The following is a 16395-nucleotide window of genomic DNA, read 5'->3' on the forward strand; positions in this document are numbered from 1 at the left end:
AGACAGCAGAGGGGCCTTAATGTAGCTGGCAATAGGTCCAAGGTAAAGCGGCCCCAGATCCAGCTGGACTTGGTTCCATCTATTGCTGCTGGCCTCTGAGGATAGGGTGGACTCTGCACAGATGGTGTCCCCTCTTTAACGAAGCCCTGCTCAGAAAACCCAGCCTAGTCTTCCCTGGCCCCACCAGGAAATCCACTTTCCAATCTCCAGAGGGAGGGCCCTATTATTTGCTTCAGAGGCCACCTGGACAGCGTGTGAGCCCTGCCCTTCCTCTCAACTTTGTGCTTCTTCCTATGGAGACATCGAAGCTTTTCTGCACATTCCAAAGGTCATGAGAGATGGCATGGGGGTGCCCCCTTCTTGTTCCTCAACTCAGACAAGGTTTTCGAACCCTGCCAGCATATGGGCGGCGCTGGTGGATAGGTAGACTGCCTTCAGCAATCACAGCACTGTCAATACTTGATTCCATTTCTAAATCTGTTTCCCAGGCTGGTCTGGAACTCCTAAATCTGGGCCACCGGCATAAAAGAAGCTGCATGTAATTAGTTTGCTTATTTCCACAGACCTGTTTGTTGAAATGGAGTATTCTACTGGCAAATCGTCACATAGAAAAAGAGGTGGGTACAAAGGGCCCAGATGGAAAGCCTGAAGAAAAAAACAAATGATTTTTTGGTCTGATTTGGGTAGAAATGATATTCTGAAGCAGAATATCAGTTGCAAAGAGATCACTGTCCTCACTCCCTAAATAAATATCAGGGGGCAGACATTCTTTTCATCTTGGATGATTTTCACAAGCTGTATACCTCCAGGGATATTAACAAAGACCTTTTCAACAGAACAAAAATCAATGAAAATTATAGCTTGTGGCCTTTGAAGCAAGATAAAATGAGACCTATCAAGACACACCAAATCATTTACACCCTTTTTAAAATCAGTAAGAAGGCTAGTATGTCCAGGACAAGAGCAAACTAGGGGCCTCAAAAGACATGTTTTTGGGCAGGCACAGTGGCTCACGCCCGTAATCCCAGCACTTTGGGAGGCCGAGGTGGGCAGATCACCTGAGGTCAGGAGTTCGAGGCCAGCCTGGGCAACATGGCGAAACCCTGTCTCTACTAAAAATACAAAAATTAGCCAGGCATGGTTGCAGGCGCCTATAGTCACAGCTGCTTGGGAGGCTGAGGCAGGAGAATCACTTGAACCCAGGAGGTAGAGGTTGCTGTGAGCCGAGATCGCGCCACTGCACTCCAGCCTGGGCGATAGAGTGAGACTCCATTTCAAAAAAAAAAAAAAAAAAAACAAGAAAAGAAATCTGGTTATTTAAGAGTCTGGGACCTCCGCCTTCTCTCACTCCTGCTTTCTCCATGTGATGTGCCTGTTCCCCTTCGCCTTACGCCACGACTGTAAGCCACCTGAGGGGCTCATCAGAAGCAGATACTGGCACCAAGATTCCTGTACGGTCTGCAGAACCGTGAGCAAATTAAACCTCTTTTCTTTCTACATTACCCAGCCTTTATAAATTTCTCACGGCTTACTTCCTCCTTTTACCTGGTCACTTCCTCAGAGAGGACTTCCCTGACCACAGCTCTCACTCTATGCTTCCTTTTTCTTATTTGTTTATTTATTTATTGAGACAGAGTCCCACTCTCTCGCCCAGGCTGGAGTGCAATGATTCGATCACAGCTCACTGCAGCCTCCAACTCCTCAGCTCAAGCAATCCTCCTGCCTCAGCCTCCCCAGCAACTGGGACCCCAGGCACGAGCCACCACACCCAACCAATTTTTAAAATTTTATGTACAGATAGGGTCTTACTATGTTGGCCAGGCTAGTCTCAAACTCCTGGACTCAAGCGATCTTCCTGCCTCGGCCTCCCAAAATGCTGGGATTACAGGCGTGAGCCTTGGCGCCCTTTTTCTTCATAGCATGGATTATTATCTGTTTAATTGATTCTCCACTGTCTCTGTTCTAGGAGCTTACCTCAGTGAAGGCAGGACTGCTACATTTTGTTCATCACTGTGTCCACGGCACCAATAGTGCCTGGTGTTGGAGAAATAATCATTAAAAATAAGTCTCCTGCTACTCCAGAAAACTTCTCCACAAAGGCGCCTTCAGCACAACAGCTAGTATGATTGTTACTACCTTTTAATATGGAGTGCTTCACAAATTTGCGTGTCATCCTTGCACAAGGGTCATGCTAATTTTCTCTGTATCGTTCCAATTTTAGTATATCTGCTGCTGAAGCAGGCACAGCACAGGTTATTAATATTGCAGGCTGGCTAAGTGCAATGTGGCCATTAATTTTCAACCCTTCCTCTCTGGGGACTGGTGGCCAGGGTAGAGTTTTCCTGCTAGAATCTCACCCTCTGCCTTTCGTGTGCTGATGCCCTGTGTTACTCCGTGAGCCTCACTGGTCAGGTAGGGAACACTGGATAGGGAACCTTCCAGTACTTGAGCTGGCCAAGTGCCCCTCCCCTGTGTCTCTACTGGCCCCGTGTGTTTTCTGTCACTCATTGACACAACAGTTTACAGTACTTAGCCCAGGAGTCAGTATATAGTAAACTCTTAGGAAATGTGAACTGAATTAATTCCCAAGCAAAACCTTTTGAGTTCGTGTCACATTTCTTTTAGATTGCACCCGTTACCACAATACTGGGCTGTGGTGTAGGCCTCCCTTGCTGTCAAACTCATTCTTCCAAAAGGAGAGTACATGGGAAGGTAGAAGGACTTCCCGTGTCTCAGAAAATGGTTGGCTATAATCTTAGAGAATGAACTAGGGCCCGGGCATGGTGGCTCATGCCTGTAATCCCAGCGCTTTGGGAGGCCAAGCTGGGCGAATCACCTGAGGTCAGGAGTTCGAGACCACCCTGGCCGACACGGTGAAACCTCTTCTCTATTAAAAATACAAAAATTGGCTGGACATGGTGGTGCACACCTGTAATCCCAGCTATTTGGGAGGTTGAGACAGGAGAACTGCTTGAACTCGAGAGGTAGAGGTTGCAATGAGCCAAGATGGCACCACTGCACTCCAGCCTGGGCAACAGAGTGAGACTTTTTTTTTTTTTTTTGAGACAGAGTCTTGCTCTGTCGCCCAGGCTAGAGTGCAGTGGCGCAATCTCGGCTCACTGCAAGCTCCGCCTCCTGGGTTCACGCCATTCTCCTACCTCAGCCTCTCTGAGTAGCTGGGACTACAGGCGCCCGCCACCACGCCCGGGTAATTTTTTTTGTATTTTTAGTAGAGACGGGGTTTCACCGTGGTCTCGATCTCCTGACCTCGTGATCCGCCCGCCTCGGCCTCCCAAAGTGCTGGGATTACAAGCGTGAGCCACTGCGCCTGGCCCAGAGTGAGACTTCTGTCTCAAAAAAAAAAAAAGAAAATGAGGCCAGGCATGGTGGCTCATGCCTGTAATCCCAGCACTTTGGGAAGCTGAGGTGGGCGGATCACCTGAGGTCAGGAGTTCAAGACCAGACTTGCCAACATAGTGAAACCCCATCTCTACTAAAAATACAAAAATTAGTCAGGCACGGTGGCGTGTGCCTGCAGTCCCAGCTACTTGGGAGGCTGAGGCAGAAGAATCGCTTGAACCCGGGAGGTGGAGGTTTCAGTGAGCTGAGATCATGCCACTGCACTCCAGCCTGGGTGACACAGCGAGACTCCGTCTCAAAAAAAGAGAAAATGAACTAGGGTTCTTTGGTCATTATTAGAGCCTTAGGAGAACAAGATATATGGCAGTTGTATTCAGAGACCAAAGAAATGTTGTCAAACAAGTCTATTAGGGCCTGTCTGACTTTTTCAGCTACCTGAAAGAACAGCTGCTGGGCCGGGCACAGTGGCTCACGCCTGTAATCCCAGCACTTTGGGAGGCCGAGGCGGGCGGATCACGAGGTCAGGAGATGGAGACCATCCTGGCTAACACGGTGAAACCCCGTATCTACTAAAAATGCAAAAAAATTAGCCAGGCATTGTGGCAGGCGCCTGTAGTCCCAGCTACTGGGGAGGCTGGGGCAGGAGAATGGCTTGAACCTGGGAGGCGGAGTTTGCAGTGAGCCGAGATTGCGCCACTGCACTCCAGCCGGGGCGACAGAGCAAGACTCTGTCAAAAAAAAAAGAAAGAAAAGAAAAGAAAAGAAAAGAAAAGAGGGAGGGAGGGAGGGGAGGGAGGGAAGGAAGGAAGAAAAGAAAGAAAGAACAGCTGCTGCAGCCCAAAGGGACCTCAATCAGCCGTCCAGCCCAGGCTCAGTCTTCCAAGTCAGCTACACTTGCCAATCACAACCATCCAGGAGGTAGAACAGTCAATAAGGAGGAAATACCAGAAAGCTCACTTAATATTGAATCCTTGCCTAGGGCACCTTAATCTTCTACTCCTTTATTAAACAACAGAGTCATAAATTAACTTTTTTTCTCTTTTTACCAAATGGCATTATTTTTGCCTTTGTGTTACTGTGCAAATGTTCTAAGAAATAGATATGCCTGTTGAGCCTGTTACAAGGACAAATATTGCAGTTTTAGGAGCCAGGGGCATTGTTAGAATTGTTGGAAACAAGAAAAAAGAAAACACTGGCCGAAGAGGAGTGTAAAACTATCTCACCTTTATACTTGGACAAGAAGAGTGCCATTCCTGGACTTCGCTCTTTAGAAAGCCCCAAATCACAAATGTACAAATGCAAAATTACTAAAGAACAACAGGCACCTGCCTGGGCACGGTGGCTCACACCTGTAATCCCAGCACTTTGGGAGGCTGAGGCGGGCGGATCACGAGGTGAGGAGATCGAGACCATCCTGGCTAACACGGTGAAACCCCGTCTCTACTAAAAATACAAAAAATTAGCCGGGCTTGGTAGTGGGCACCTGTAGTCCCAGCTACTCGGGAGGCAGAGGCAGGAGAATGGCGTGAACCCTAGAGGGGGAGCTTACAGTGAGCCGAGATAGCGCCACTGCACGCCAGCCTGGATGAAAGAGCAAGACTCCGCCTCAAAAAAATAAAAAATAAAAAAAGAACGACAGGCATTTATGTTGCTTGGATCTGGTGAACAGAGATAGTGCAGTGCAATCTAGAGCCTTCAACACGGGCATTTATGACTCACATTGTTCAAGCCCCCAAGAAAGGCTTCTCCACATCACTTGCCCTGTGTCTTCAAAATCAAAGATGACAGTGTCTGGATGCTATGTAGATTTGTGGGTTCTTCAGAGGCAAGCACTGACTCAAGATATGGGAAGAATTTGAGCAGCACAGGTGCTTGGTAATAAAAAGGACTAATTAATTAGCTCGTCAATTCCTACTTTCAGAGAGCAGAAATACAATTGATTTTTGCATAACAACATACATTTCCCTACTCTTTTTTTTTTGAGACAGAGTCTTGCTCTGTTGCCCAGGCTGGAGTGCAATGGCACGATCTCGTCTCACTGCAACCTCTGCCACCTGGGTTCAAGCAATTCTCCTGCCTCAGCCTCACAAGTTGCTGGGATTACAGGTGCCTGCCACCATGCCCAGCTACTTTTTTTTTTTTTTTTTTTTTGAGAGGGAGTTTTGCTCTTGTTGCCCAGGCTGGAGTGCAATGGCGTGATCTCAGCTCACCGCAACCTCCGCCTCCTGGGTTCAAGCGATGCTCCTGCCTCAGCCTCCCAGGTAGCTGGGATTACAGGCCTGCGCCCCCACGCCTGGCTAATTTTGTATTTTTAGTAGAGACGGGTTTCACCATGTTGGCTAGGCTGGTCTCGAACTCCTGACCTCAGGTGATCTGCCCACCTTGGCCTCCCAAACTGCTGGAATTATAGGCGAGACACCGCAATCGGCCACATTTTCCCACTTGTATTGATTGTCCAATTCCTGATTCTGGAGGTACTCCCAAATCAGTGCACTATTTGTCACAGTTCTAAAGAATATTTTGCAGCTATACGTGGTAGCTCACACCTGTAATCCCAGCACTTTGGGACGCCAAGGCACGAGGACTGCTTGAGCCCAGGAGCTCCAGACAAGCCCAGGAACACATACTGAGACTCTGTCACTACAAAAATTTAAAAAATTAAACTAAATTTTGCAACAGTAAAAACCTCATATTGCTCCTAGGTTTGGATAAATTGGATCTAGACATAACGTGTGAAATGTGATGCCATTTCTTTATGTTGGCAACTAGATGGACATTGAACACTAAAATTGTGGACAGTTTCTTTTTTTATAAAAATACTTTTACAGGTATACCTTGTTTTATTGCATTTCACTTTATTGTATTTTGCAGATAGTGCAATTTTACAAATTGAAGGTTTATAGCAACCCTCCATCAAGTAAGTCTATCAGCCTCATGTTTCCAACAGCAAGTGCTCACTTCATGTCTGTGTCGTATTTTGGTAATTCTTGCGATATTTCACACTTTTTCTTTCTTTTTTCTTTTTTTCTTTCTTTTCTTTTCTGCTGCTTCTTTTCTTTTTTTTGAAAGAGTCTCGCCCTGTTGCCCAGGCTGAAGTGCAGTGACGTGATCTCAGCTAACTGCAACCTCCACCTCCTGGGTTCAAGGGATTCTTCGGCCTCAGCCTCCCCAGTAAATGGAACTACAGGTGCATGCTACCATGCCTGACTAATTTTTGTATTTTTAGTAAAGACGGGGTTTCACCATGTTGGCCAGGCTGGTCTCGAACTCCTGACCTCAAGTGATCTGCCCGCCTCCATCTCCCAAAGTGTTAGGATTACAGGTATGAGGCACTGCGCCTGGCCACCAAACATTTTTCTTTTTCTTTTCCTTTGTTTTGCTTTTTTTTTTTTTGAGATGGAGTCTCACTCTATTCACCCAGGCTGGAGTGCAATGTCACCATCTTGGCTCACTGCAACCTCCGCCTCCTGGGTTCAAACGATTCTCCTGCCTCAGCCTCCCAAGTAGCTGGGATTACAGGCACCTGTCCCCACGCCTGGCTAATTTTTTGTATTTTTAGTACAGATGGGGTTTCACCATCTTGGCCAGGTGGGTTTTGAACTCCTGACCTTGTGATCCACCTGCCTCGGCCTGCTAAAGTGTTGGGATTACAGGCGTGAGCCACAGTGCCCAGCCCAAACTTTTTCATTATTATTCTATTTGTTATGGTAATCTATGATCAGTAATCTTCAATGTTCCTATTGTAATTTTGGGGGGCACCAGGAACCATGCCCAATAAGACAGCAAAACTTAATAAATATTGTAGCCTGACTGCTCAAGTGAAAGGAAGAGTCATGCGTCTCTTGCTTTCAGTCAAAAGCTAGAAATGATTAAGCTAGAAATGAAGAAGGCATATAGAAACCTGAAACAGGCTAATAGCTAGGCCTGTTGCACCAATTAGCCAAGCTGTGAATTCAAAGGAAAAATTTTTGAAGGAAATTAAAAGTGCCACTCCATGGAACACATAAATGATAAGAAAGTGAAACATGGCTGGGTGTGGCAGCTTGGCTGGGCACAGTGGCTCACACCTATAATCCCAGTACTTTGGAAGGCCAAGGTGGGTGGGCAGGTCACTTGAGGTCAGGAGTTCGAGACCAGCCTGGACAACATGGCAAAACCCCGTCTCTACTAAAAATACAAAAAAATTTAGCTGGGCGTGGTGGTGCACACCTGTAATCCCAGCGACTCCAGAGGCTGAGGCACAAGAATCGCCTGAACTGGAGAAGTGGAGGTTTCAGTGAGCCAAGATCGTGCCACTGCACTCCAGCCTGGGCAATAGAGTGAGAATCTGTCTCAAAAAAAAAAGAAAGTGAAACTGCCTTATCGCTGTTACAAAGAAAGTTTAGTGGTCTGGATAGAAGATCCAGCCAGCTACAATATTCCCTGAAGCCATAGCCTGATCCGGAGCAAGGCTGGAACTCTCTTCAATTCCATGAAGGCTGAGAGGTGAGGAAGCTGCAGAAAGAAGTTAGAAGCTAGCAGAGGTTGGTTCATAAAGATTACGGAACGAAGCCATTTCCATAACATGAAAGTGCAAGGTAAAACAGCAAGTTTGGCTGTAGAACCTGTGGCATGTTATCCAGATCTAGCTAAGATCACTGATGAAGGTGGCTACAGTAAATAACAGATTTTCAATTTAGAAGAAACAGCCTTACATTGGAAGATGCCATCCAGGACTTTTCTAGGTAGAGAGGAGTTAATGCCTGGCTTCAAAGCTTCAAAGGACAGGCTGACTTGTTAGGGGCTAATGCAGCTGGTGACTTTTAAGTTGAAGTCAGTGCTCATTTACCATTCCAAAAATCCTATGGCTCATAAGAATCATGCTAAAGCTACTCTGCCTGTGCTCTAGAAGTGGAATGACAAAGCCTGCATGACAGCGCATCTCATTTAGAGAATGATTTACTGAATATATATATATATATATATATATTTATATATTTATTTTTTTTTTTTTTTTTTGAGACAGTCTCACTCTGTCACCCAGGCTGGAGTGCAGTGGTGTAATCTTGCATCACTGCAACCTCCGCCTCCCAGATTCAATTGACTCTCCTTCCTCCGTCTCCTGGGTAGCTGAGATTACAGGTGTATGTCACCATGCCCGGCTATCTTTTTGTATTTTTAGTAGAGATGGGTTTCACAGTGTTAGCCAGGATTGTCTTGATCACCTGACCTCATGATCCACCCACCTCAGCCTCCCAAAGTGCTGGGATTACAGGCATGAGTCACCAAGCACAGCCAGATTTACTGAATATTTTAAGTCCACTGTTGAGACCTACTGCTAAGAAGAAAAGACTCTTTTGAAAATATTACTGCTCATTGACAATGCACCTGGTCACCCAAAGCTCTGATGGAGATATACAAGGAGATTAATGTTTTCATGCCTGTTAACACAACGTTTATTCTGCAGCCCATGGAATAAGGAGTAATATTAACTTTCAAGTCTTATTATTCAAGCAATATATTTCGTAAGGATATAGCTGCCATAGATAGTGATTTCTCTAATGGATCTAGGCAAAGTAAGTTGAAAACCTTCTGGAAAGGATTCATCACTTTAGAGTCCCTGAAGAACATTCATGATTCGTGGCCAGAGGTCAAAATATCAACATTAACAGGAGTTTGGAAGAAGTTGGTTCCAACCTTGGTGGACGACTTTGAGGGACTTAAGACTTCAGTAGAAGAAGTCACCGCAGATGTGGTATAAACAGCAAGAGAAGCAGAATTAGAGGTGGAGCCTGAAGATGTGGCTGAGTTGCTGCAATTTCATGATCAAACTTCTACGGATTAGAAGTTTCTCTTATGCATGCACCAGAAGGGTTTCTTGAGATGGAATCTACTCCTGTGAACACTGTTGAAATGAAAACAGCCCCCGCTGGCTGCTCTGAAAAGCCATCTTTGCGTTATTCCTCGTCTAAGCTCCTTGGCTCCTTCTCCATGGACTCCAGCAGCTTTATTACCAGAGTCCTCGAATTCTCGATTCGTTTTTAATCCCCTGCATCAGATCACCGGCATGCCCCATCATGTCAGATGTAGCCATAGACACCAGCTCCAAGATCACCACCAAGGACTTAAAGGAGAAGAAGGAAGTTGTGGAGAAGGCGGAAATGGAAGAGATGCCTCTGCTAATGGGAACGCTAATGAGGAAAACTGGGAGCAGGAGGCTGATAATGAGGTAGATGAAGGGGAAGAAGGTGATGGTGAAGAAGAGGATGGAGATAAAGACAAGGAAGCTGAGTTTGCTACGGGCAAGTGGGCAGCTGAAGATGATGAGGATATGATGTCAATACCAAGAAGTAGAAGATTGATGAGGACAACTAGACAGCAAAAAAGGAAAAATTAAACTAAAAAAAAAAAAAAATGACTGCGACCTAGTCACTCTCCACTTCCTGTCTCAGAATGCAAACGTAGTCACCTTCAAGTAGAGAGACCGCCCACAGATGACATGCGCTCTCCACCACCCAAATCAAACCATGAGAATTTGCAACAGGGGAGGAAAAAAGAACCAGAACTTCCCAGGCCTGCTTTTTTTCTTCAAAGTAATTTAAATGCAGCCATAAAAAAGAATGAGTTCATGTCCTTCGCAGGGACATGGATGAAGCTTGAAGTCATCATTCTCAGCAAATTAACACAGGAATAGAAAATCAAACACTGCATGTTCTCACTCATAAGTGGGAGTTGAACAATGAGAACACATGGACACAAGGAGGGGAACATCACACACCGGGGCCTCTCAGGGTGGGGGTGGGGGGTCGGGGAAGGGGAGGGAGAGCATTAGGACAAATACCTAATGCATGCGGGGCTTAAAACCTAGATGACAGGTTGATAGGGGCAGCAAACCACCGTGGCACATGTATACCTATGTAACAAACCTGCACGTTCTGCACATGTATCTCAGAACTTATAGTAAAATTTTTAAAAAAGGCCGGGCGCAGTGGCTCACGCTTGTAATCCCAGCACTTTGGGAGGCCAAGGCGGGCAGATCACGAGGTCAGGAGATCGAGACCACGGTGAAACCCCATCTCTACTAAAAATACAAAAAAAATTAGCTGGGCGTGATGGCGGGCACCTGTAGTCCCAGCTACTCGGAGAGGCTGAGGCAGGAGAATGGCGTGAACCCGGGAGGCGGAGCTTGCAGTGAGCCGAGATGGCGCCACTGCACTCCAGCCTGGGTGACAGAGCGAGACTCCGTCTCAAAAAAAAAAAAAAGGAAGTTTTCTCTGTAACGTGATGTTTTATGCCATTTTGCCCATCCATAGTAGAAATTCTTTCAAAATTGAAGTAAATCCTCTCAAACCCTGCTGCCGCTTTATGAACTAAGTTTATGTAATATTATTTATTCTTTGTTTTCATTTCTTTTTTTTTAGAACAACTCAGCTAAATAAAATTCCTGTTTATTGTTAGACATTGTTTCACACGTATATGTTTCTTTTGTGTGCGATAGCATTATATCTAAAATACCAATGTACATATGTTAATTTAAAAACACTTTGTAGGCCGGGTGCGGTGGCTCACGCCTGTAATCCCAGCACTTTGGGAGGCCGAGGCGGGTGGATCACCTGAGGTCAGGAGTTCGAGACAAGCCTGGCCAACATGGCAAAACCCTGTCTCTACTAAAAATACAAAAATTAGCCGGGCGTGGTGACGGACACCTGTAATCCCAGCTACTTGGGAGGCTTTGACAGGAGAATCTCTTGAACCCAGGAGGCAGAGGTTGTAGTGAGCCGAGATTGTGCCACTGCACTGTAGCCTGGGCAACAGAAGTTAAACTCAGTCGAAGGAAGGAAGGGAGGGAGGGAGGGAGGGAGGGAAGAAAGAAAAAGAAAGAAAGAGAGAGAGAGAGAGGTAGGGAGGGAGGGAGGAAGGAAGGAAGGAAGGAGAGGGAAGGAAGGGAAGGAAGGAAAGAAAGAGAGAGAGAAGGAAGGAAGGAAGGAAGGAAGGAAAGAAAAGGAGGGAGGGAAGGAAGGAAGGAAGGAAGAAAACATTATGGTGTAAACATATCTTATATAAAAAAATTTCTGTTACTCACTTTGCTGCAATTGCAGTGGTCTAGAATCAAACCCACAATATCTCCAAGGTATGCTTTTAAAATATTTAATTACATTTTCAAAATCAAATGTAAAATTTCAGTTTTATTTAAGTAACTTTGACTTAAAATTCACTATATAACTTTTATATGCTAAAACCTATGTGCGGGGACAAGAGCAACTTTATTTTAAACGCTAATCTGCCTGACGGACCCTGAGTCCGAGAATACCTTCCAAATGTGCAGTTGATGTATTTCTTTTTAGGTAGAACACCTATTCACTTTAACTTTCACTTTTCCTCCAAGACAATCCGAGATGCTGCTGCAGACATCATAGGTGTAGTGACACTCATAGCCACCTACACATTCCTTCCAGAGCACATATACTTTTCCCCAAGATAGAAGCCCTAGATTTGAGGGGTTGCATTGCAGAGATCTACATGTCTGCAGCCCCCCAAGACCATGCTTTTCTATCTGTAAATTTACCCAGTAAATCATCCTATGCTGACAAACTGGATTTGTCTGTCTCCTCCTCTGGTTAATTGGCTTCTTCAGCATTTGGAGGTTGCTTTGTAGATACGGCCCTTTCACGGAACAATAGGCCACGTGGCCTTCTTTTATGCTCATGTCAGTTCGCCACAAGAGTTATGGGTAGACTATCTGAGATGGCTATGTGAGGAACTCAGCAGACCTTTCCCTACAAAACAGCCATTTAATTGGTGAAAATTATTTGTCTATTTGTTTGTTTGAGACAGGGTCTGGCTCTGTCACCCGGGCTGGAGTGCAGTGGTGCCATCTCAGCTCACTGCAGATTTGATCTCCCAGGCTCAAGCAATCCTTCCACCTCAGCCCCCCAAGTAGCTGGGACTACAGGTATGCACCACCACGCCTGGCTAATTTTTGTACTTCTTGTAGAGACAGGGTTTCACCATGTTGCCCAGGCTGGTCGCGAACTCCTGGGCTCAAGTGATCCTCCCAGCTCAGCCTCCCAAAGTGCTGGGATTACAGGTGTAAGCTGCTGCACCTGGCCTAATTGGTGAAAATTATTTAAATAATTAAAATAAAATTATGTTGTCCTAAGGACATACAGCAAATGAAGAAATATTTATTCAGGAAAATCTCCTGAATCCCAGTAAGAATAAAGAGTCTGTGGCACCTGAGTCACATCCCACTCCTATCTTCTTCCCAAGCAGGTGTGGCTTCCCAAGAAGATGGGGGGCTCCCTCTGCCTCCACTCCAGGCTGCAGTTTCACTCTAAGAAGGGTGTGTCACTGGTGTCTCTCATCCCTTCCAGCTCTGTGTTGCAAAAACTGTATTCCATGCAGGTGTGGCCAAGAGGGCTGGGGCTCCCTTCCCCAACCCAGACCCCACTTGTAGGGTGGAAACTCTGTACCAGACACAGTGGTTAAGAAACTCAGCAGAAGGCCGGGTGCAGTGGCTCACACCTGTAATCCCAGCACTTTGAGAGGCTGAGGTGGGTGGATCACGAGGTCGGGAGATTGAGATCATCCTGGCCAACATGGTGAAACCCTGTCTCTACTGAAAATACAAAAATAGCTGGGCGTGGTGGCATGCGCCTGTAGTTCCAGCTACTCGGGAGGCTGAGGCAGGAGAATCGCTTGAACCTGGGAGGCAGAGGTTGCAGTGAGCCAAGATCGTGCCACTGCACTGCAGCCTGGTGAAAGAGCGAGACTCTGTCTCAAAAAAAAAAAAAAAAAAAAAAAGAGGAGAAAAGAAAGAAACTCAGCAGAAACATCAGAAATTGTACACTCTGCACACAAACCAGGAAATAGGCTTCATAGAATTAGTTCAGAATTAAAGAAACAAATGCCCAAACAAACAACAGTTCCACCAACAAGCCCCAATGTAGTGGGGAATTCAGCATCTAGAGTTGCTACAATATATTACCTAAAATGTCTGCTTTTCAACAAAAAATTATGACATGCAAAAAAACTGTGACAAATACACAGGAAAAGAAGTCAGGCAATAAAAAGTGCTTTTGAAGGGACCTAAATGTTGGACACATTGGAAAAAGACTTCAAAGCAGCTATGATAAATCGAAGTAGACCAGGCATAGTGGTTTACGCCTGTAATCTCAATGCTTCAGGAATTCTAGGCAGGAGGATTGCTTAAGGCCAGGAGTTCAAGACCAGCCTGGGCATACAAAATATATATATATATATATATATATATATATATATATATATATATATATATATATATAAAAATTAGTCTGTAGCCCTACCTACTAGGGAGGTTGGGGAGAAAGGATCACATGAGGCCAGGAGTTCAAGGTTACAGTGACCTATCATTGCATCACTGTACTTCAGCCTGAGTGACAAAGCAAGACCTTGTCTCCAAAAAAAAAAAAAAAAAAGTTTTTAATGTAAACCATGTTTAAAGAATTAAAGAAAGGCATGATAATAATGACTCATGAAATAGAGAATGTTAACTAAAAAGATAGAAAAAAATTATGAAGTAAATGGAAATTCTGAAGTTAAAAAATAAATAATCAAAATGAAAAATTCACTAGAGGGGCTCAATAGTAGATTTGAGTTGGCAGAAGGAAGAATCAGCCAACATGAAGATCAATTAATAGAGATGAAGGACACTAAGAAAAATAATAAGTAAAAATGAATAGAGCCTCAGAGAAATGTAGAATACTGTTAAGCACACCAACATACTCATCCTGGGAAAGAATGCTCAAGAGGCAGAGATAGAGAGAAAAAATATTCAAACAAATAATACCTGAAAACTTCTGAAATTTGTTGAAAAACACTAATACATAGATCCAAGAAACTCCAAGTGAATAAATGCAAGAAGACCCATACAGACACATCATAGTCAAAATACTGAAAGCCAAAGATAGAGAAAAATCTTGAAAGAAGCAAAAGAAAAACAATCTAAATTACTTTGTGCTCATGCACTTCTCTTTTGAATTGGTTATTATATCTGCCTGGTCCTCTCATGAGTAGAATCAAATCTTTAGCACATTTTTATGTCTTACGTCTATTTGAGTAATGATTTTACCTTTTACTGAAAATTATCTTTTATCTAATATCTATTTGAGTAATGATTTTACCTTTTGCTGAAAATTATCTTTTAACAACTCTTATCTGCATGTAAGTTCTTACATGTCCCATCAGCTGATGTATACTAAAGTTCAAAGACTAAAGTTCAAAGCTTTAGTTTAAAAAGGAGAATAAGTTTTTGCCATTGAGCTTAAGAGAATAAAATAAAATAAAATAATAAAAAGGATAGAAAGGTAGATCTTACCAAACACAAAATTGTGATGATGTTTAAAAAATAACTGGCAGCTGGGCGTGGCGGCTCACACGAAGTGTTCCCGGCACTTTGGGAGGCCGAAGTGGGGTCGCTTGAGACCAGGAGATCAAGACCAGCCTGCACGACATAGCAAGACCCCCCCATCTCTACAAAAAAAAATTTTCCAGGTATGGTGGCACCCACCTGTAATCCCAGCTACTTTAGAGGGAGGCTGCCGCAGGAGGATCTTGTGAGCTCAGGATTTCAAGGCTTCAGTGAACTATGATTGCACCACTGCCCTCCAGCCTGGGTGACATAAAGAGGCCTTGTCTCAAAAAGCAAAAACAAAATAATTGGAAAGTCAATTTCTCCTAAAACACACACCTCTGGATCCCGCATTCTGCCCAGGCACATGCTACAGCAGCACTGGGCTGGAACCTGAGAACCAGGAAACTAGGACTCTGGATTATCCTGCCACACCAGCTGGCCTCAAGGTCTTCAAGTTCAACCTGCCTCTAATGTGGTGAGAGGGACAGATTGTCCACAGTAGCTTAGCTTGCACCCAGGAGCTCAGCTGGATCTCCATGCCCTGCGGAAAGCAGCGAGCACTGACAGCCAGTGCCTTCTTCAGAACATAGGGCGTGATGAAAGAGATACTCTGTTTAGTCACACCAGTGCTGTGGGTAAGAAAATGCCTTTTCACTGTGCACTTATTTGCATAGCGTTGCAAGCAGGCACCAGGATACAGCAATATAATTGTACATGTCAAGTGCATAAAGGAACTCAAGATAAGGGGCCAGTTAGGACAAAGAGTTATGACTTGATACAGATCAATTCAGAAAATGTTTATAGAGTTAACATATGAGCATCTGTAGGTTAGGCACGGTGAGAGAGAAAGAGAGAGGCTGAATCAGTACTAATAGAGATGTTTCTCCTTGCTACCAGCCCATGCCTTGGAAGTGCTGTGAGTTGCAGCGTATAGTAGGGGATAAAGGAAACCATCAGTCGTCTGTATTACTCTCAGCTGCTCAGACATATGTTCTTGCCTTTTTCGTCCTCCCTGAGGAAGGTGGTTTAGTCATTTATCAGTGCATGCCATGGGTGAAGGCCAAGAGCCTTGTGTACAGAACTGAAAACTGTACATTAGGAGAAATGCCCCCTGCCAGGTATGAACAGCGAGCCCAGGCCCCAAAACCTCTCCCACAGTTCAACACCCTGGACAATATTTTTATAGAATTACTAACCCACAGTGCTTTATGGAGGGCTACTTCTCTGAATTTTTAAAGTTTTCTACAAATGGTCTTGATATTTTTCCTCTGAGGTGTACTTTTTTTTCCCAAGAATTATGTGGGTTTTGTGTTGCATTGCTTTGATCAAGGTAGAGTTAATGATTTCTCGTAGGTGCTACTAAGCAGTGGATACGAATGCAATCGGCCAGGCACCGTGGCTCACACTTGTAATCCTAGCACTTTGGGAGGCCGAGGCAGGTGGATCATGAGGTCAGGAGATCGAGACCATCCTGGCCAGCATGGTGAAACCCCGTCTCTACTAAAAATATAAAAATTAGCCAGGTGTGGTGGCGGGCGCCTGTAGTCGCAGCTACTCAGGAGGCTGAGGCAGGAGAATCACTTGAGCCCGGGAGGCGGAGGTTGCAGTGAGCCAAGATTGCGCCACCGCACTCCAGCCTGGCAACAGAGTGAGACTGTCTCAAA

The 16395-nt window shown here is 44.9% G+C and overlaps 1 non-coding gene across 1 annotated transcript; it reads right to left on the minus strand.

Annotated features, from left to right (window-relative positions):
• Positions 1–2138: 2138 nt before the first annotated feature.
• LOC116484439 (U6 spliceosomal RNA) lies at positions 2139–2241 on the minus strand. Its single transcript, XR_004252596.1, has one exon. It is a non-coding gene; the product is annotated as a U6 spliceosomal RNA (small nuclear RNA).
• Between the last annotated feature and the right edge of the window lie 14154 nt (positions 2242–16395).

The sequence above is a fragment of the Hylobates moloch genome, unplaced genomic scaffold, assembly GCF_009828535.3.
Source record: "Hylobates moloch isolate HMO894 unplaced genomic scaffold, HMol_V3 SCAFFOLD_15, whole genome shotgun sequence".
NCBI lineage: Eukaryota > Metazoa > Chordata > Mammalia > Primates > Hylobatidae > Hylobates > Hylobates moloch.